The sequence below is a fragment of the Chiloscyllium plagiosum genome, unplaced genomic scaffold, assembly GCF_037043375.1.
Source record: "Chiloscyllium plagiosum isolate Xiang-an unplaced genomic scaffold, Cpla_swu_hap1 HiC_scaffold_46, whole genome shotgun sequence".
NCBI lineage: Eukaryota > Metazoa > Chordata > Chondrichthyes > Orectolobiformes > Hemiscylliidae > Chiloscyllium > Chiloscyllium plagiosum.
This window is the reverse complement of record NW_028270184.1, coordinates 46330362-46353966: the sequence shown is the minus strand read 5'-3', so window position 1 is coordinate 46353966 and position 23605 is coordinate 46330362.

Sequence of the window (23605 nt, the reverse complement as noted above, 5' to 3'; positions counted from 1 at the left end):
TATCATCATCGTCCAACTCTAACAGCATTGTCCTACTCTAGCAGCATCGTCCCACTCTATGAGCAACGTGCCATTCCAGCAGCAGCGTCCTACTCTGTGAGTATCGTGCCGAGCCATCAACATTGTCCCACTTTATCAGCATTGTCCCACTCTAACAGTATTGTCCCACTCAATCAGCACTGTCCCACCCTATCAGCATTGTCCCACTCTATCAGCATTGTCCCATTCTATCAACATCATCCCACTCTATCAAAAATGTCCGACTCAATCAACATCATCCCACACTATCAGCATCGTCCCACTCCATCAGCACTGTCCCACTCTATCAGTATCGTCCCAATCTATCAGCGTTGTCCCACTCTATTAGTGTCGTCCCACTCTATCAGCACTGTCCCACTCTATCAATATCATCCCACTCTATCAGCATTGTCCAACTCTAACAGCATCGACTCACTGAGTCACCATTGTCCCACTATATCAGCATTGTCCCAGTCTATCAGCATCGTCCCACGCCATCAAAACTGTCCCACTCTGTCAGCATCATCCCGCTCTATCAGCATCGTCCCACTCTCGCTTCATCGTCCCACTGAATCAGCGTTGTCCCACTCTAACTGCATCGTCCCACAGTATCAGCCTCGTCCCACATATCAGCATTGTCGCACACTACCAACATCGTTCCACTCTATCAACATCGTCCCACTCTATCAACGTTATCACACTCTATTAGCAATGTTCCAGTCTAGCAGCAGCATCCCACACTGTCAGCATCATCCCGCTCTATCAGCATCGTCCCACTCTATCAGCATCGTCCCACACTATCAGCATGTCCCATTTTATCAACATTGTCCCACTCTATCAGCATCGTCCCACATTATCAGCATCGCCCGCTATATCAACGTTGTCCCACTCTGTCAGCATCGTCCCGCACTATCAGCATCATCCCACTCTATCAGCATCGTCCCACTCTATAAGCATCGACCCACACTATCTTCATCGTCCCACTCTATCAGCATCGTCCCACTTAAATCTGCATCGTCCCACTAAATCAGCATCATCCCACTCGATCAGTCATCGTCTCACTCTAGCAAGATCGTCCCACTCTATCAGCATCATCCCAGTCTATCAAAAATGTCCCATCTTATCAGTTTCATCCCACTCTATCAACATCAGCCAACATTATCAGCATTGTCTCAATCTAGCAACATCATCCCACCCTATCATCATCGTCCAACTCTATCAGCAATGTCCTACTCTAGCAGCATCGTCCCACTTTATCAACATTGTCCCACTCTATCAGCATCCTCCAACTCTATCAGCATCGTCGCACACTATTAGCATCGTCCCACTATACCAACATTGTGAAACTCTATCAGCATCGAGCCCCTCTATTAGCAATGTCCCACTCTATCAGCATCATTCAACTCTATCAGCATTGTTCCACACTATCAGCATGTTCCACTTTATCAACATTGTCCCACTCTATCAGCATCATCCCACTCTATCAGCATCATCTCACTTTATCAGCATCGTCTCACTCTATAAGCATCGACCCAGACTATCAGCATCGTCCCACTCTATCAGCATCGTCCCACTCTATCAACAATTTCCCACTCTATCAGCCTCGTCCCACTCTATTAGCAACGTTCCACTTTATCAGCATCATCCCACTCTATCAGCACCGTCCCACTCTATCAAAAATGTCCCACCTTATCAGTGTCATCCCAATCTATCAACATCGGCCCACTTTATCTGCATTGTCTCACTCTATCAGCATCGTTCCACTCTATCAGCATCATCCCACTCTATCAAAAACGTCCCACTCTAACAACATGGTCCGACTTTATCAGCATCGTCCCACTCTATCAGCGTCATCCCACTCTACCTGCATCGTCCCCTGAATCAGCATTGTACCACTCGATCAGCATCGTCCCTCTCTATTAGCATCATCGCCCACTATCAGCATCATCCCACTCTATCAGCATCATCCCACTCTATCAGGATCGTCCCGCACTATCAGCATCGTCCCACCTATTAGCAATGTCCCACATTTTCAGCATCATCCCAGTCTATCAGCATCGTCCCACACTATCAGCATTGTCCCACTCTATCAGCATCATCCCACTCTATCAGCATTGTCCCGCACTATCAGCATCATCCCACTCTATCAGCATCATCCCACTAAATCAGCATCGTCCCACTAAATCAGCATCATCCCACTCGATCAGTCATCGTCTTACACTAGCAAGATCGCCCCACTCTATCAGCATCATCCCACTCTATCAGCATCGTCCCACTCTATAAGCATCGGCACACACTATCATCATCGTCCCACTCTATCAGCATCATCCCACTAAATCAGCATCGTCCCACTAAATCAGCATCATCCCATTCGATCAGTCATCGTCTTACACTAGCAAGATCGCCCCACTCTATCAGCATCATCCCACTCTATCAAAAATGTTCCAACTTATCAGTTTCATTCCACTCTATCAACATCGGCCCACACTATCAGCATTGTCTCAATCTAGCACCATCATCCCACACTATCATCATCGTCCAACTCTATCAGCATTGTCCTACTCTAGCAGCAGCGTCCCACTCTGTGAGTATCGTGCCACTCTAACAACATTGTCCGACTCCATCAGCTTCGTGCCACTCTATTAGCCATTTCCCACTCTGTCAGCATCATCCCACTCTATCAGCATCATCCCACTTTATCAGCATGGTCCCACTCTATCAGTGTTGTCCCACTCTGTTAGCATCGTCCCACTATATTAGCATCGTCCCACACTATCAGCATTGTTCCACTCTATCAGTATCGACCAACTCTATCAGCATCGTCCCACTCTATTAATATTATCCCACTCTATTAGCAATGTCCCAGTCTATCAGCATCGTTCCACACTATCAGCATGTCCCATTTTAACCACATCGTCCCACACTCTCAGTAACATCCCACTCTATCAGTATCATTCGACTCTATCAGCATCGTCCCACACTATCAGCATCGTCCCACACTATCAGCATCGTCCCACTGTATCAACGATGTCCCACTCTGTCAGCATCGTCCCACTCTATTAGCAATTTCCGACTCTATCAGCATCATCCCACACTATCAGCATCATCCCACTCTATCAGCATCGTCCCGCACTGTCAGCATCATCCCACTCTATCAGCATCGTCCCACAATATCATCATCGTCCCACTCTATCAGCATCATCCCACTAAATCAGCATCGTCCCACTAAATCAGCATCATCCCACTCGATCACTCATCGTCTCACTCTAGCAAGATCGTCCCACTCTATCAGCATCATCCCACTCTATCAAAAATGTCCCACCTTATCAGTTTCATCCCACTCTATCAACATCGGCCAACACGATCAGCATTGTCTCAATCTAGCAGCATCATCCCACCCTATCATCATCGTCCAACTCTATCAGCATTGTCCTACTCTAGCAGCATCGTCCCACTCTATGAGCAACGTGCCACTCCAGCAGCAGCGTCCTACTCTGTGAGTATCGTGCCGCGCCATCAACATTGTCCCACTTTATCAGCATTGTCCCACTCTAACAGTATCGTCCCACTCAATCACTACTGTCCCACCCTATCAGCATTGTCCCACTCTATCAACATCATCCCACTCTATCAAAAATGTCCCAATCAATCAACGTCATCCCACACCATCAGCATCGTCCCATTCCATCAGCACTGTCCCACTCTATCAGTATCGTCCCAATCTATCAGCGTTGTCCCACTCTATTAGTGTCGTCCCACTCTATCAGCACTGTCCCACTCTATCAATATCATCCCACTCTATCAGCATTGTCCAACTCTAACAGCATCGACTCACTGAGTCACCATTGTCCCACTATATCAGCATTGTCCCAGTCTATCAGCATCGTCCCACGCCATCAAAACTGTCCCACTCTGTCAGCATCATCCCGCTCTATCAGCATCGTCCCACTCTCGCTTCATCGTCCCACTGAATCAGCGTTGTCCCACTCTAACTGCATCGTCCCACTGTATCAGCCTCGTCCCACATATCAGCATTGTCGCACACTACCAACATCGTTCCACTCTATCAACATCGTCCCACTCTATCAACGTTATCACACTCTATTGGCAATGTTCCAGTCTAGCAGCAGCATCCCACACTGTCAGCATCATCCCGCTCTATCAGCATCGTCCCACTCTATCAGCATCGTCCCACACTATCAGCATGTCCCATTTTATCAACATTGTCCCACTCTATCAGCATCGTCCCACACTATCAGCATCGCCCGCTATATCAACGTTGTCCCACTCTGTCAGCATCGACCCACACTATCTTCATCGTCCCACTCTATCAGCATCGTCCCACTTAAATCTGCATCGTCCCACTAAATCAGCATCATCCCACTCGATCAGTCATCGTCTCACTCTAGCAAGATCGTCCCACTCTATCAGCATTATCCCAGTCTATCAAAAATGTCCCACCTTATCAGTTTCATCCCACTCTATCAACATCAGCCCACATTATCAGCATTGTCTCAATCTAGCAACATCATTCCACCCTATCATCATCGTCCAACTCTATCAGCAATGTCCTACTCTAGCAGCATCGTCCCACTCTATGAGCATCGTCCCACTCAATCAGCATCATCACACTCTATCAGCATCGTCCCACTTAATTAGCAATGTCCCACTCTATCAGCATCATCCCACTCTATCAGCATCGTTCCACAATATCAGCATCATCACACTCTATCAGTATCGTCCCACTCTATCAGCATCGTCCCACACTATCACCATCGTCCCACACTATCAGCATCGTCCCACTCTATCAACGTTGTCCAACTCTGTCAGCATCGTCCCACTCTATTAGCAATTTCCCACTCTATCAGCATCATCCCACTCTATCAGCATCGTCCCGCACTATCAGCATCATCCCACTCTATCAGCATCGTCCCACTCTATCAGCATCGACCCACACTATCAGCATTGTCCCACTCTATTAGCAAAGTCCCACTATATCAACGTTGTCCCACTCTGTCAGCATCGTCTCAACCTATTAGCAATTTCCCACTTTATCAGCATCATCCCATTCTATCAGCATCGTCCCGCACTATCAGCATCATCCCACTCTAGCAGCATCGTCCCACTCTATAAGCATCGACCCACACTATCATCATCGTCCCACTCTATCTGCATCGTCCAACTAAATCAGCATCGTCCCACTTAATCAGCATCATCCCACTCGATCAGTCATCGTCTCACTCTATCAACATCGGCCCACACAATCAGCATTGTCCCACTCTAGCAGCATTGTCCCACTCTATCAGTATCGTCCCACTCTATCAGCACAGTCGCATTCCCACTCTATCAACATCATCCCACTCTCTCCATAATGTCCCACTCTATCAACATCCTCCCTTTCTATCTGCAACGTCACACTCCATCAGCACTGTCCCACTCTATCAGTATCGTCCCACTCTATCAGCATTGTCTCACTCCATTAGTGTCGTCCCACTCTATCAGCACTGACCCACTCTATCAGTATTGTCCCACACTAACAGCATCGACCCACTGAGTCACCATTGTCCCACTATATCAGAATTTTCCCAGTATATCAGCATCGTCCCACGCTATCAAAAACGTCCCACTCTGTCAGCATCATCCCGCTCTATCAGCATCGTCCCACTCTATCAGCATCGTCCCACACTATCAGCATGTCCCATTTTATCAACATTGTCCCACTCTATCAGCATCGTCCCACACTATCAGCATCGCCCGCTATATCAACGTTGTCCCACTCTGTCAGCATCGTCCCGCACTATCAGCATCATCCCACTCTATCAGCATCGTCCCACTCTATCAGCATCGTCCCACTTAAATCTGCATCGTCCCACTAAATCAGCATCATCCCACTCGATCAGTCATCGTCTCACTCTAGCAAGACCACTGTATCAGCCTCGTCCCACTCTATGGGCATTGTTCCACTCGATCAGTATCGTCGCAGTCTATCAGCATCGTCCTACTCGATCAACATTATCCCACTCTATTAGCAATGTCCCTTTCTATCAGCATCATCCCACTCTATCAACATTATCCCACTCTATTAGCAATGTCCAACTCTAGCAGCATCGTTCCACTCTATCCGCAATGTCTCACTCCATCAGCGTCGTCGCAGTCTATCAACATCGTCCCACTCAATCAGCCTCGTCCCACTCGAACAACATTGTCCCACTCTATCAGCATCATCCCACTCTCTCAGCATCGTTCCACACTATCAGCATTGTCCCATCTATCAGTATCGTCCCACTCTATCAGCATCATCCCACCCTATCAGCATCGTCCCCTCTATCGGCATCTTCCCACTCTATCAGCATTGTCCCACTCTAACAGTATGGTCCCACTCTTATCAGCATCGCCGCACTCTATCAACATTGTCCCACTCGATCAGTATTGTCCCACACTATCAACATTGTCCCACTCTTTCAGTATTGTCCCACTCTTATCAGCACCGCCCCACTCTATAAACATTGTCTCACTCTATCAGTATTGTCCCACACTATCAACATTGTCCCACTCTATCAGTATTGTCCCATTCGGTCAGCATCGTCCCACTGTATTAGACTCGTCAAACACTATCAGTATTGTCCCACACTATCAGTATCGTCCCACGCTATCAGCATCGTCGCAATGAATTAGCATTTTCCCACCCTATCAGCATCGTCCCCTCTATCGGCATCTTCCCACTCTATCAGCATCATCCCACTCTATCAGCATCATCCCACTCTATCAACATTATCCCACACTTTTCGCAATGTTCCAGTCCAGCAGCAGCATCCCATTCTATCAGCATCTTCCCGCTCTATCAGCATCGTCCCGCTCTATCAGCATCGTCCCGCTCTATCCGCAATGTCCCACTCTATCAACATTATCCCACTCTATCAGCATCGTCCCACTGCATCAGCATTGTCCCACTCTATCAACATTGTCCCACTCTATCAGCATCATCCCACTCTCTCAGCATCGTTCCACACTATCAGCTTCATCCCACTCTCTCAGCATCGTCCCGCACTATCAATATCATCCCGCACTATCAGCATCGTCCCACTCTATAAGCATCGTCCCACACTATCAGCATCGTCCCACGCTATCAGCATTGTCCCACTCTATCAACGTTGTCCCTCTCTGTCAGCATCGTCCCACTCTATTAGCAATTTCTCACTCTATCAGCATCATTCCACTCTATCAGCATCATCCCACGCTATCAGCATCGTCCCGCACTATCAGCATCATCCCACTCTATCAAAAATGTCCCACCTTAACACTTTGATTCCACTCTATCAACATCGGCCCACACTATCAGCATTGTCCCACTCTAGCAGCATCGTCCTACTCTATGAGCATCGTGCCACTCTATGAGCATCGTTCCACTCTATCAGCATTGTCCCACTCTATCAGCATCGTACCGCACTATCAGCATCATCCCACTCTATCAGCATCGTCCCGCACTATCAGCATCATCCCACTCTATCAGCATCGTCCCACTCTATAAGCATCGACCCACACTATCATCATCGTCCCACTCTATCAGCATCATCCCACTTAATCAGCATCGTCCCAGTAAATAAGCATCATCCCACTCGATCTGTCATCGTCTCACTCTAGCAAGATCGTCCCACAGTATCAGCATCATCCCACTCTATCAAAAATGTCCCACCTTATCTGTTTCATCCCACTCTGTCAACATCGGCCCACACTATCTGCATTGTCTCAATCTAGCAGCATCATCCCACCTTATCATCATCGTCTAACTCTATGAGCATTGTCCCACTCTATCAGCATCGTTCCACACTATCAGCATCGTCCCAATCTATCAACATTGTCCCACGTTATCAGCATCGTCCCACTCTATCAGCATCGTCCCACACTATCAGCATCGTTCCACTCCATCAGCATCGTCCCATACTATCAGCATTGTCCCAGTCTGTTAGCATCGTCCCACTCTATCATCATTGTCCCACTCCCTCAGCATCGTCCCACTCTATTAGCAATTTCACACTCTATCAGCATCATCCCACTCTGTCAGCATCATCCCACTCTGTCAGCATCGTCGCACACTATCAGCATCATCCCACTTTATCAGGATCATCCCACTCTATCGGTATCGTCACACTCTATTAGCATCGACCCACACTATCAGCATCGACCCACACTATCAGCATCGTTCCACTCTATTAGCAATATCCCACTTTATCAGCATCATCCCAGTCTATCAGCATCGTCCCACACTAACAGCATTGTCCCATTCTGTTAGCATCGACCCACTCTATCAACATTGTCCCACTCTATCAGCATCGTGCCACTCTATCAGCAATTTCCCACTCTGTCAGCATCATCCACTCTATCAGCATCATCCCACTCTATCACCATCGTCCCACTTTATCAGTATTGTCCCACACTGTTAGCATCGTCGCACTATATTAGCATCGTCCCACTCCAACTGCATTGTTCCACTCTATCAGTATCGTCCAACTCTATCAGCATCGTCCCACTCTATTAATATTATCAAACTCTATTTGCAATGTCCCAGTCTATCAGCATCATCCCACTCTATCTGCATCGTTCCACACTATCAGCATGTTGCTTTTTAAGCACATCGTCCCACTCTATCAACATCGTCCCACACTATCAGCAACATCCCACTCTATCAGTATCGTCTTACTCTATCAGCATCGTTCCACACGACCAGCATCATCCCACACTATCAGCATCGTCCCACTGTATCAACGTTGTCCCGCTCTGTCAGCATCGTCCCACTCGATTAGCAATTTCCCACTCTATCAGCATCATTCCACTCTATCAGCATCATCCCGCACTATCAGCATCGTCCCGCACTATCAGCATCATCCCACTCTATCAGCATCGTCCCACTCTATAAGCATCGGCCCACACGATCATTAGCGTCCCACTCTATCAGCATCATCCCATAAATCAGCATCGTCCCACTAAATCAGCATCATCCCACTCGATCAGTCACCGCCTTATTCTAGCAAGATCGTCCCACCCTATCAGCATCATCCCACTCTATCAAAAATGCCCCATTCTATCAACATTGTCCCACAATATCAGCATTGTCTCAATCTAGCAACATCATCCCTCCCGATCATCATCCTCCAACTCTATCAGCATTGTCCTACTCTAGCAGCATTGTCCCACTCTATGCGTATCGTGCCACTCTAGCAGCAGCGTCCTACTCTGTGAGTATCGTACCACTCTGTTAGCATCATCCCACTTTATCAGCATTGTCCCACTCTATCAGTATCCTCCCACTCAATCAGCACTGTCCCACCCTATCAGCATTGTCCCACTAAATCAGCATCGACCCATTCTATCAACATCATCCCACTATATCAAAACTGTCCCACTCTATCAACATCGTCCCACACTATCAGCATCGTCCCACTCCATCAGCACTGTCCCACTCTATCAGTATCGTCCCAATCTATCCGCATTGTCCCACTCTAACAGCATCGACTCACTGGATCACCATTGTCCCACTATATCAGCATTGTCCTAGTCTATCAGCATCGTCCTACGCTATCAAAAATGTCCCACTGTGTCGGCATCATCCCGCTCTATCAGCATCGTCCCACTCTATCTTCATCGTCCCACTGAAGCAGCATTGTCCCACTCTAACTGCATCGTCCCACTGTATCAGCCTCGCCCCACATTATCAGCATTGTCGCACACTACCAACATCGTCCTACTCTATCAGCAGCATCCCACTCTATCAACATTATCCTAATCTATTAACAATGTCCCACCCTATCAACATCATCCCGCTCTATCAGCATCGTCCCACTCTATCAACGTTATCACACTCTATTAGCAATGTGCCAGTCTAGCAGCACCATCCCACACTGTCAGCATCATCCCGCTCTATCAGCATTGTCCCAATCTATCCGCAATGTCCAACTCTATCAACATTCTCCCACTCTATCAGCATCGTCGCACTCCATCAGCATTGTCCCACTCTATTAACATTGTCTCACTGTATCACCATCGTCCCACTTTATTAGCAAAGTCCCACTATATCAGCATTTTCCCACTCTATCAGCATCGTTCCACACTATCAGCATGTCCCATTTTATCAACATTGTCCCACTCTATCAGCATCGTCGCACACTATCAGCATCGTCCCGCACTATCAGCATCATCCCACTCTATCAGCATCGTCCCACCCTATAAGAATCGACCCACACTATCATCATCGTCCCACTCTATCTGCATCGTCCCACTCTATCAACGTTGTCCCACTCTGTCAGCATCGTCCCACTCTATTAGCAATTTCCCACTCTATCAGCATTATCCCACTCTACCAGCATCATCCCACTCTATCAGCATCGTCCCACTCTATAAGCATCGGCCCACACTATCATTATCGTCCCACTCTATCAGCATCATCCAACTAAATCAGCATCGTCCCACTAAATCAGCATCATCCCACTCGATCAGTCACCGTCTGATTCTAGCAAGATCGTCCCACTCTATCAGCATCATCCCACTCTATCAAAAATGGCCCACTCGATCAACATCGTCCCACACTATCAGCATCGTCCCACTCTATCAGCACTGTCCCTCTCTATCAGTATCGTCACACTCTATCAGCATTGTCCCACTCTAACAGCATCGACTCACTGAGTCACCATTGTCCCACGATATCAGCTTTGTCCCAGTCTATCACCATCGTCCCACGCTGTCAAAAATGTCCCACTCTGTCAGCATCGTCCCGCTCTATCAGCATCGTCCCACGCGATCAAAAACATCCCACTCTGTCAGCATCATCCCGCTCTATCAGCATCATCCCACTCTATCAACATTATCGCACTCTATTAGCAATGTCCCACTCTATCAGCATCATCCCACTCTATCAGCATCATCCTACTCGATCAACATTATCCCTCTCAATCAGTATTATCCCACTCTATCAGCATCATCCTACTCTATCAACATTTCCCACTCTATTAGCAATGTTCCAATCTAGCAGCAAAATCCCACACTATCAGCATCGTCCCACTCTATAAACATGGGCCCACACTATCATTCTCGTCCCACTCTCTCAGCATCATCCCACTAAATCAGCATCGTCCCACTAAATCAGTATCATCCCACTCGATCAGTCATCGTCTTACTCTAGGAAGATCGTCCCACTCTATCAGCATCATCCCACTCTATCAACATTATCGCACTCTATTAGCAATGTCCCACTCTATCAGCATCATCCCACTCTATCAGCATCATCCTACTCTATCAACATTTTCCCTCTCAATCAGTATTATCCCACTCTATCAGCATCATCCTACTCTATCAACATTTCCCACTCTATTAGCAATGTTCCAATCTAGCAGCAAAATCCCACACTATCAGCATCGTCCCACTCTATAAACATGGGCCCACACTATCATTCTCGTCCCACTCTCTCAGCATCATCCCACTAAATCAGCATCGTCCCACTAAATCAGTATCATCCCACTCGATCAACATAGGCCCACACTTTCAGCATTGTCTCAATCTAGCAACATCATCCCACCCTATTATCATCCTCCAACTCTATCAGCATTGTCTTACTCGAGCAGCATTGTTCCACTCTGTGAGTATCGTGCCACTCTAGCAGCAGCGTCCTACTCTGTGAGTATCGTGCCAGTCTATTAGCATCGTCCCACTTTATCAGCATTGTCCCAAACTATCAGTATCGTCCCACTCAATCAGCACTGTCCCACCCTATCAGCATTGTCCCACTCAATCAGCATCATCCCACTCTATCAGCATCATCCCACTCTATCAGCATCGTCCCACGCTATCAAAAATGTTCCACTCTGTCAGCATCATCCCGCTCTATCAGCATCGTCCCACTCTATCTTCATCGTCGCACTGAAGCAGCATTGTCCCAATCTAACTGCATCGTCCCACTGTATCAGCATCGCCACACATTATCAGCATTGTCGCACACTACCAACATCGTCCTACTCTATCAGCAGCATCCCACTCTATCAACACTATCCTACTCTATTAGCAATGTCCCACCCTATCAACATCATCCCACTCTATCAGCATCGTCGCACTCCATCAGCATTGTCCCACCCTATCAACATTGTCTCACTGTATCACCATCGTCCCACTCTATTAGCAAAGTCCCACTATATCAGCATTTTCCCACTCTATTAGCATCGTTCCACACTATCAGCATGTCCCATTTTATCAGCATTGTCCCACTCTATCAGCATCGTCGCACACTATCAGCATCGTCCCACACTATCTGCATCATCCCACTCTATCAGCGTCGTACCGCACTATCAGCATCATCCCACTCTATCAGCATCGTCCCACTCTATAAGAATCGACCCACACTATCATCATCGTCCCACTCTATCTGCATCGTCCCACTCTATCAACGTTGTCCCACTCTGTTAGCATCGTCCCACTCTATTAGCAATTTCCCACTCTATCAGCATTATCCCACTCTACCAGCATCATCCCACTCTATCAGCATCGTCCCGCACTATCAGCATCGTCCAACTCTATCGGCATCGTCCCACTAAATCAGCATCGTCCCACTAAATCAGCATCATCCCACTCGATCAGTCATCGTCTCACTCTATCAAAATCGTCCCACTCTATCAGCATCATCCCACACTATAAGCATCGTCCCACTCTATCAAAAATGTCCCACCTTATCAGTTTCATCCCACTCTATCAACATCGTGCCACACTATCAGAACTGTCCCACTCTATCAGCATTGTCCCACTCTGTCAGCATCGTCGCATTCTATCAACATCATCCCACTCTATCAAAAATGTCCCACTCTATCAACATCCTCCCTTTCTATCAGCATCGTCCCACTCTATTAGCATCGTCCCACTGTATCAAAAATGTCCCACCTTAACACTTTGATCCCACTCTATCAACATCGGCCCACACTATCAGCATTGTCCCACTCTCGCAGCATCGTGCCACTCTATGAGCATCGTCCCACTTTATCAGCATCATCCCACTCTATCAGCTTCGTCCCGCACTATCAGCATCATCTCAGTCGATCAGCATCGTCCCACTCTATAAGCATCGACACAAACTATCATCATCGATACACTCTATCAGCATCATCCCACTTAATCAGCATCGTCCCACTAAATATACATCATCCCACTCGATCAGTCATCGTCTCACTCTAGCAAGATCGTCCCACTCTATCAGCATCATCCCACTATATCAAAAATGTCCCATCTTATCTGTTTCATCCCACTTTGTCAACATCGGTCCACACTATCAGCATTGTCTCAATCTAGCAGGATCATCCCACCCTATCATCATCCTCCATCTCTATCAGCATTGTCCCACTCTAGCAGCATCGTCCCACTCCTGAGCATCGTGCCACTCTAGCAGCATTGTCCCACTCTATCAGTATCGTCCCACTCTATCAGCACTGTCACACTCTATCAGCATTGTCCCACTCTATCAGCATCGTTCCACACTATCAGCATCATTCCACTCTATCAGCATCATCCCACTCTATAAGCATCGACCCACACTATCATCATCGTCCCACTCTATCAGCATCGTCCCACTAAATCAGCATCGTCCCACTAAATCAGCATCATCCCACTCGATCAGTCATCGTCTCAAAATCGTCCCAAACTATCAGCATCATCCCATACTATCGGCATCGTACCACTCTATCAAAAATGTCCCACCATATCAGTTTCATCCCACTCTATCAACATCGTCCCACTCTATCAGCACTGTCCCACTCTGTCAGAATTGTCCCACTCTCTCAGCATCGTCGCATTCTATCAACAGCATCCAACTCTATCAAAAATGTCCCACTCTATCAACATCCTCCCTTTCTATCAGCATCGTCCCACTCTATCAGCACTGTACCACTCTATCAGTATCGTCCCACTCTATCAGCATTGTCCCACTCTAACAGCATCGACTCACTGAGACACAATTGTCCCACGATATCAGCATCATCCCGCTCTATCAGCATCGTCCCACGCTATCAAAAACGTACCACTCTGTCAGCATCATCCCGCTCTATCAGCATCATTCCACTCTATCAACATTATCGCACTCTATTAGCAATGTCCCATTCTATCAGCATCATCCCACTCTATCAGCATCGTACCACTCTATCAAAATTGTCCCACCTTAACACTTTGATCCCACTCTATCAACATCGGCCCACACTATCAGCATTGTCCCACTCTAGCAGCATCGTCCTACTCTATGAGCATCGTGCCACTCTATGAGCATCGTCCCACTTTATCAGCATTGTCCCACTCTATCAGAATCGTACCGCACTATCAGCATCATCCCACTCTATCAGCTTCGTCCCGCACTATCAGCATCATCCCACTCTATCAGCATCGTCCCACTCTATATGCATCGACCCACACTATCATCATCGTCCCACTCTATCAGCATCATCCCACTTCATCAGCATCATGTCACTAAATAAGCATCATCCCACTCGATCAGTCATCGTTTCACTCGAGCAAGATCGTCCCACTCTATCAGCATCATCCCACTCTGTCAAAAATGTCCCACCTTATCTGTTTCATCCCACTCTGTCAACATCGTCCCACACTATCAGCATTGTCTCAATCTAGCAGCATCATCCCACCCTATCATCATCGTCTAACTCTATCAGCATCATCCCACTCTATGAGCATTGTGCCACTCTAGCAGCATTGTCCCACTCTATCAGTATCGTGCCACTCGATCAGCACTGCCCCACTCTATCAGCATTGTCCCACTCTAACAGCATCGATTCCACACTATCACCATCGTCCCAATCTATCAACATTGTCCCACGTTATCAGCATCGTCCCACTCTATCAGCATCGTCCCACACTATCAGCATCGTTCCACTCGATCAGCATCGTCCCACACTATCAGCATTGTCCCACTCTGTTAGCATCGTCCCACTCTATCATCATTGTCCCAATCTCTCATCATCGTCCCACTCTATTAGCAATTTCCCACTCTGTCAGCATCATCCCACTCTCTCAGCATCGTCGCGCACTATCAGCATCATCCCACTCTATCAGCATCATCCCACTCTATCAGCATCGTCCCACTCTATCAGTATTGTCCCACTTGTTAGCATCATCCCACTATATTAGCATCGTCCCACACTATCAGCATTGTTCCACTCTATCAGTATCGTCCAACACTATCAGCATCGTCCCACTCTATTAATATAATCCCACTCTATTAGCAATGCCCCAGTCTATCAGCATCATCCCACTCTGTCAGCATCGTTCCACACTATCAGCATATCCCATTTTAACCACATCGTCCCACTCTATCAAAAATGCCCCACCTTAACACTTTGATCCCACTCTATCAACATCGGCCCACACTATCAGCATTGTCCCACTCTAGCAGCATTGTCCGACTCTATGAGCATCGTGCCACTCTATGAGCATCGTCCCACGTTATCAGCATTGTCCCACTCTATCAGCATCGTACCGCACTATCAGCATCATCCCACTCTATCAGCATCGTCCCGCACTATCAGCATCATCCCACTCTATCAGCATCGTCCCACTCTATAAGCATCGACCCACACTATCATCATCGTCCCACTCTATCAGCATCATCGCACTTAATCAGCATCGTCCCACAAAATAAGCATCTTCCCACTCGATCAGTCATCGTCTCACTCTAGCAAGATCGTCCCACTCTATCAGCAACATCCCACTCTATCAAAAATGTCCCACCTTATCTGTTTCATCCCACTCTGTCAACATCGGCCCACACTGTCAGCTCTGTCTCAATCTAGCAGCATCATCCCACCCTATCATCGTCCTCCAACTCTATCAGCATTGTCCCACTCTAGCAGCATCCTCCCACTCTATGAGCATCGTGCCACTCAAGCAGCATTGTCCCACTCTATCAGTATCGTCCCACTCTATCAGCACTGTCCCACTCTATCAGCATTGTCCCACTCTATCTATCGTCCCACTCTATCAGCACTGTCCCACTCTATCAGCATTGTCCCTCTCTATCAGCATCGTCCCAATCTATCAACATTGTCCCACGTTATCAGCATCGTCCCACTCTATCAGCATCGTCCCTCACTATCAGCATCGTCCCACACTATCAGCATTGTCCCACTCTGTTAGCATCGTCCCACTCTATCATCATTGTTCAACTCTCTCAGCATCGTCCCACTCTATTAGCAATTTCCCACTCTATCAGCATCATTCCACTCTGTCAGCTCATCCCACTCTCTCAGCATCGTCGTGCACTTTCAGCATCATCCCACTCTATCAGCATCATCCCACTCTTTCAGTATCGTCACACTCTATCAGCACCGACCAACACTATCAGCATCGACCCACATTATCAGCATCGTCACACTCTATTAGCAATGTCCCACTTTATCAGCATCATCCCAGTCTATCAGCATCGTCCCACTCTATCAACATTGTCCCACTCTATCAGCATCGTCCCACTCTATTAGTAATTTCCCACTCTGTCAGCATCATCCCACTCTATCAGCATCATCCCACTCGATCAGCATCGTCCCACTCTATCAGTATTGTCCCACTCTGTTAGCATCGTCCCACTATATTAGCATCGTCCCACATCGATCAGCATTGTTCCACTCTATCAGTATCGTCCAACTCTATCAGCATCGTCCCACTCTATTAATATTATCCCACTCTATTAGCAATGTCCCAGTCGATCAGCATTATCCCACTCTATCAGCATCGTTCCACACTATCAGCATTTCCCATTTTAACCACATCGTCCCACTCTATCATCATCGTCCTACACTATCAGCAACATCCCACTCTATCAGTATCGTTCTCCTCTATGAGCATCGTCCCACACTATCAACATCTTCCCACACTATCAGCATCGTCCCACTGTATCAACCATGTTCCACTCTGTCAGCATCGTCCCACTCTATTCGCAATTTTCCACTCTATCAGCATCATCCCACCCTATCAGCATCGTCCCACTTAAATCAGCATCATCCCACGAAATCAGCATCATCCCACTCGATCAGTCTTCGTCTCACTCTAGCAAGATCGTCCCCTTCTATCAGCATCGTCCCACTCTATGAAAAATGTCCCATCTTATCAGTTTCATCCCATTCTATCAACATCAGCCCACACTATCAGCATTGTCTCAAACTAGCAGCATCATTCCACGCTATCATCATCGTTCAACTCTATCAGAATTGTCCTCCTCTAGCAGCATCGTCCCACTCGGTGAGTATCGTGCCACTCTTTGAGCGCCATCCCAATTTATCGGCATCGTCCCACTCTATTCCCAATATCCCACATTATCAGCATCTTCGCACTCTATCAGCATCGTCCCACATTATCTGCATCATCCCACTCTATCAGCATCGTCACACTCTATCAGTATCGTCCCACTCTATCAACATTGTCCCACTCAATCAGCACTGTCCCACTCTATCAGCATCGTCCCACTCTATCAGCATCGTCCCATTCTATCAACATCATCCCACTCTATCAACAGTGTCCCACTCTATCAACAGCGTCCCACACTATCAGCACTGTCCCACTCCATCAGCACTGTCCCAATCCATCAGTATCGTCCCACTCTATCAGCATTGTCCCACTCTGTTAGTGTCGTCGCACTCTATCAGCACTGTCCCACTCTATCAGTCTCGTCCCACTCTATCAGCATTGTCCCACTCTAACAGCATTGACTGAGTCACCATTGTCCCACGATATCAACATTTTCCCAGTCTATCAGCATCGTCCCACGTTAGCAAAAAAGTCCCAGTCTGTCAGCATCATCTCGCTCTATCAGCAGCATCCCACTCTGTTCGCATCATCCAGCTCTATCAGCATCATCCCACTCTATCAGCATCGTCCCACTCTATCAACATTGTCTCACTGTATCAGCATTGTCCCACTCTATCAGCATCGTCCCACTCTATCAGCATCGTCCCACTCTATCAACATTGTCTCACTGTATCAGCATCGTCCCACTCTATTAGCAATGTCCCTCTCTATCAACATCATCCCACTCTATCAGCATCGTTTCACACTATCAGCATCGTCCCACACTATCAGCATCGTCCCACTCTTTTAGCAATTTCCCTCTCTATTTGCATTACCCCATTCTATCAGCATCTTCCCACTCGCTCAGCATCGTCCCGTACTATCAACATCATCCCGCACTATGAGCATCGTCCCACTCTATAAGCATCGACCCACACTATCATCAACGTCCCACTGTATCAGCATCGTCCCACTAACTCAGCATCGTCCCACTAAATCAGCATCATCCCACTCGATCAGCCATCGTCTCACTCTATCAAGATCGTCCCACTCTATCAGCATCATCCCACACTATCAGCATTGTCCCGCTCTATCAAATATGTCCCACCTTATCAGTTTCATCCCACTCTATCAACTTCGGCCCTCACTATCAGCATTGTCCCACTCTAGCAGCATCGTCCCACTCTATGAGCATCGTGACACTCTATGAGCATCGTCCCACTTTATCAGCATTGTCCCACTCTATCCGTATCGTCCCACTCGATCAGCACAGTCCCACTCTATCAGCATTGTCCCACTCTATCAGCATCGTCCCACTCTATCAACATCATCCCACTCTATCAAAAATGTCCCACTCTATCAACATCCTCCCTTTTTATCAGCATCGTCCCACTCCATCAGCACTGTCCCACTCTATCAGTATCGACCCACTGTATCAGCATTCTCCCACTCTATTAGTGTCGTCCCACTCTATCAGCACTGACCAACTCTATCAGTATTGTCCCACACGAACAGCATCGACCCACTGAGTCACCATTCTCCCACTCTGTCAGCATCATCCCGCTCTATCAGCATCATCCCACTCTATCAACATTATCGCACTCTATTAGCAATGTCCCACTCTATCAGCATCATCCCACTCTCTCAGCATGATCCAACTCTATCAACATTATCCCTCTCAATCAGTATTATCCCACTCTATCAGCATCATCCCACTCTATCAACATTTCCCACTCTATTAGCAATGTTCCAATCTAGCAGCAACATCCCACTCTATCAGCATCATCCTGCTCTATCAGCATCGTCACACACGATCCGCAATGTCCCACTCTATCAACATTGTCCCACTCTATCAGCATCGTCCCACTCAATCAGCATCGCCCCACTCTATCAACATTGTCCCACTCTATCAGCATCATCCCACTCTATTAGCAATCTCCCTCTCTATCAGCATCATCCCACTCTATCAGCATCGTTCCACAGTATCAGCATCGTCCCAATCTATCAACATTGTCCCACTCTATCAGCATCGTCCCACTCTATCAGCATCGTCCCACACTATCAGCATCATCGCACTCTATCAGCATCCTCCCACACTATCAGCATTGTCCCACTCTGTTAGCATCGTCCCACTCTCTCATCATTGTCCCACTCTCTCAGCATCATCCCCCTCTATTAGCATCGTTCCACGCTATCAGGATCGTCCCACTCCATCAACATTGTCCCACTCTATCAGTACCGTCCCACACTATCAGCATCGTCCCACTCTATTCACAATGTCCCACATTATCAGCATCTTCGCACTCTATCAGCATCGTCCCACACTATCAGCATCATCCCACTCTATGAGCACCGTCACACTCTATCAGTATCGTCCCACTCTATCAACATTGTCCCACTGTATCAGCCTGATCTCACTCTATCAGCATTGTCCCACTCTCTCAGCGTCGGCCCCGTCTATCAGCATTATCCCACACTTTCAGCATTGTCCCACTCAATCAGCGTCGTCTCCGTCTATCAGCAGCATCCCACTCTCTCAGTTTCATCCCACTCTATAAGCATCGTCGCACACTATCAGTATTGTCCCACTCCATCCGCACTGTCCCACTCTATCAGTCTCGTCCCACTCTATCAGCATTGTCCCACTCTATCAGCATCGTACCGCACTATCAGCATCATCCCACTCTATCAGCATCGTCCCGCACTATCAGCATCATCCCACTCTATCAGCATCGTCCCACTCTATAAGCATCGACCCACACTATCATCATCGTCCCACTCTATCAGCATCATCGCACTTAATCAGCATCGTCCCACTAAATAAGCATCTTCCCACTCGATCAGTCATCGTCTCACTCTAGCAAGATCGTCCCACTCTATCAGCAACATCCCACTCTATCAAAAATGTCCCACCTTATCTGTTTCATCCCACTCTGTCAACATCGGCCCACACTGTAGGCTCTGTCTCAATCTAGCAGCATCATCCCACCCTATCATCATCCTCCAACTCTATCAGCATTGTCCCACTCTAGCAGCATCCTCCCACTCTATGAGCATCGTGCCACTCAAGCAGCATTGTCCCACTCTATCAGTATCGTCCCACTCTATCAGCACTGTCCCACTCTATCAGCATTGTCCCACTCTATCAGTATCGTCCCACTCTATCAGCACTGTCCCACTCTATCAGCATTGTCCCTCTCTATCAGCATCGTCCCAATCTATCAACATTGTCCCACGTTATCAGCATCGTCCCACTCTATCAGCATCGTCCCTCACTATCAGCATCGTCCCACACTATCAGCATTGTCCCACTCTGTTAGCATCGTCCCACTCTATCATCATTGTTCAACTCTCTCAGCATCGTCCCACTCTATTAGCAATTTCCCACTCTATCAGCATCATTCCACTCTGTCAGCTCATCCCACTCTCTCAGCATCGTCGTGCACTTTCAGCATCATCCCACTCTATCAGCATCATCCCACTCTTTCAGTATCGTCACACTCTATCAGCACCGACCCACACTATCAGCATCGACCCACATTATCAGCATCGTCACACTCTATTAGCAATGTCCCACTTTATCAGCATCATCCCAGTCTATCAGCATCGTCCCACTCTATCAACATTGTCCCACTCTATCAGCATCGTCCCACTCTATTAGTAATTTCCCACTCTGTCAGCATCATCCCACTCTATCAGCATCATCCCACTCGATCAGCATCGTCCCACTCTATCAGTATTGTCCCACTCTGTTAGCATCGTCCCACTATATTAGCATCGTCCCACATCGATCAGCATTGTTCCACTCTATCAGTATCGTCCAACTCTATCAGCATCGTCCCACTCTATTAATATTATCCCACTCTATTAGCAATGTCCCAGTCGATCAGCATTATCCCACTCTATCAGCATCGTTCCACACTATCAGCATTTCCCATTTTAACCACATCGTCCCACTCTATCATCATCGTCCTACACTATCAGCAACATCCCACTCTATCAGTATCGTTCTCCTCTATGAGCATCGTCCCACACTATCAACATCTTCCCACACTATCAGCATCGTCCCACTGTATCAACCATGTTCCACTCTGTCAGCATCGTCCCACTCTATTCGCAATTTTCCACTCTATCAGCATCATCCCACCCTATCAGCATCGTCCCACTTAAATCAGCATCATCCCACGAAATCAGCATCATCCCACTCGATCAGTCTTCGTCTCACTCTAGCAAGATCGTCTCCTTCTATCAGCATCGTCCCACTCTATGAAAAATGTCCCATCTTATCAGTTTCATCCCATTCTATCAACATCAGCCCACACTATCAGCATTGTCTCAACCTAGCAGCATCATTCCACGCTATCATCATCGTTCAACTCTATCAGAATTGTCCTCCTCTAGCAGCATCGTCCCACTCGGTGAGTATCGTGCCACTCTTTGAGCGCCATCCCAATTTATCGGCATCGTCCCACTCTATTCCCAATATCCCACATTATCAGCATCTTCGCACTCTATCAGCATCGTCCCACATTATCTGCATCATCCCACTCTATCAGCATCGTCACACTCTATCAGTATCGTCCCACTCTATCAACATTGTCCCACTCAATAAGCACTGTCCCACTCTATCAGCATCGTCCCACTCTATCAGCATCGTCCCATTCTATCAACATCATCCCACTCTATCAACAGTGTCCCACTCTATCAACAGCGTCCCACACTATCAGCACTGTCCCACTCCATCAGCACTGTCCCAATCCATCAGTATCGTCCCACTCTACCAGCATTGTCCCACTCTGTTAGTGTCGTCGCACTCTATCAGCACTGTCCCACTCTATTAGTCTCGTCCCACTCTATCAGCATTGTCCCACTCTAACAGCATTGACTGAGTCACCATTGTCCCACGATATCAACATTTTCCCAGTCTATCAGCATCGTCCCACGTTAGCAAAAATGTCCCAGTCTGTCAGCATCATCTCGCTCTATCAGCAGCATCCCACTCTGTTCGCATCATCCAGCTCTATCAGCATCATCCCACTCTATCAGCATCGTCCCACTTTATCAACATTGTCTCACTGTATCAGCATTGTCCCACTCTATCAGCATCGTCCCACTCTATTAGCAATTTCCCACTCTATCAGCATCATTCCACTCTGTCAGCTCATCCCACTCTCTCAGCATCGTCGTGCACTTTCAGCATCATCCCACTCTATCAGCATCATCCCACTCTTTCAGTATCGTCACACTCTATCAGCACCGACCCACACTATCAGCATCGACCCACATTATCAGCATCGTCACACTCTATTAGCAATGTCCCACTTTATCAGCATCATCCCAGTCTATCAGCATCGTCCCACTCTATCAACATTGTCCCACTCTATCAGCATCGTCCCACTCTATTAGTAATTTCCCACTCTGTCAGCATCATCCCACTCTATCAGCATCATCCCACTCGATCAGCATCGTCCCACTCTATCAGTATTGTCCCACTCTGTTAGCATCGTCCCACTATATTAGCATCGTCCCACATCGATCAGCATTGTTCCACTCTATCAGTATCGTCCAACTCTATCAGCATCGTCCCACTCTATTAATATTATCCCACTCTATTAGCAATGTCCCAGTCGATCAGCATTATCCCACTCTATCAGCATCGTTCCACACTATCAGCATTTCCCATTTTAACCACATCGTCCCACTCTATCATCATCGTCCTACACTATCAGCAACATCCCACTCTATCAGTATCGTTCTCCTCTATGAGCATCGTCCCACACTATCAACATCTTCCCACACTATCAGCATCGTCCCACTGTATCAACCATGTTCCACTCTGTCAGCATCGTCCCACTCTATTCGCAATTTTCCACTCTATCAGCATCATCCCACCCTATCAGCATCGTCCCACTTAAATCAGCATCATCCCACGAAATCAGCATCATCCCACTCGATCAGTCTTCGTCTCACTCTAGCAAGATCGTCCCCTTCTATCAGCATCGTCCCACTCTATGAAAAATGTCCCATCTTATCAGTTTCATCCCATTCTATCAACATCAGCCCACACTATCAGCATTGTCTCAACCTAGCAGCATCATTCCACGCTATCATCATCGTTCAACTCTATCGGAATTGTCCTACTCTAGCAGCATCGTCCCACTCGGTGAGTATCGTGCCACTCTTTGAGCACCATCCCAATTTATCGGCATCGTCCCACTCTATTCCCAATATCCCACATTATCAGCATCTTCGCACTCTATCAGCATCGTCCCACATTATC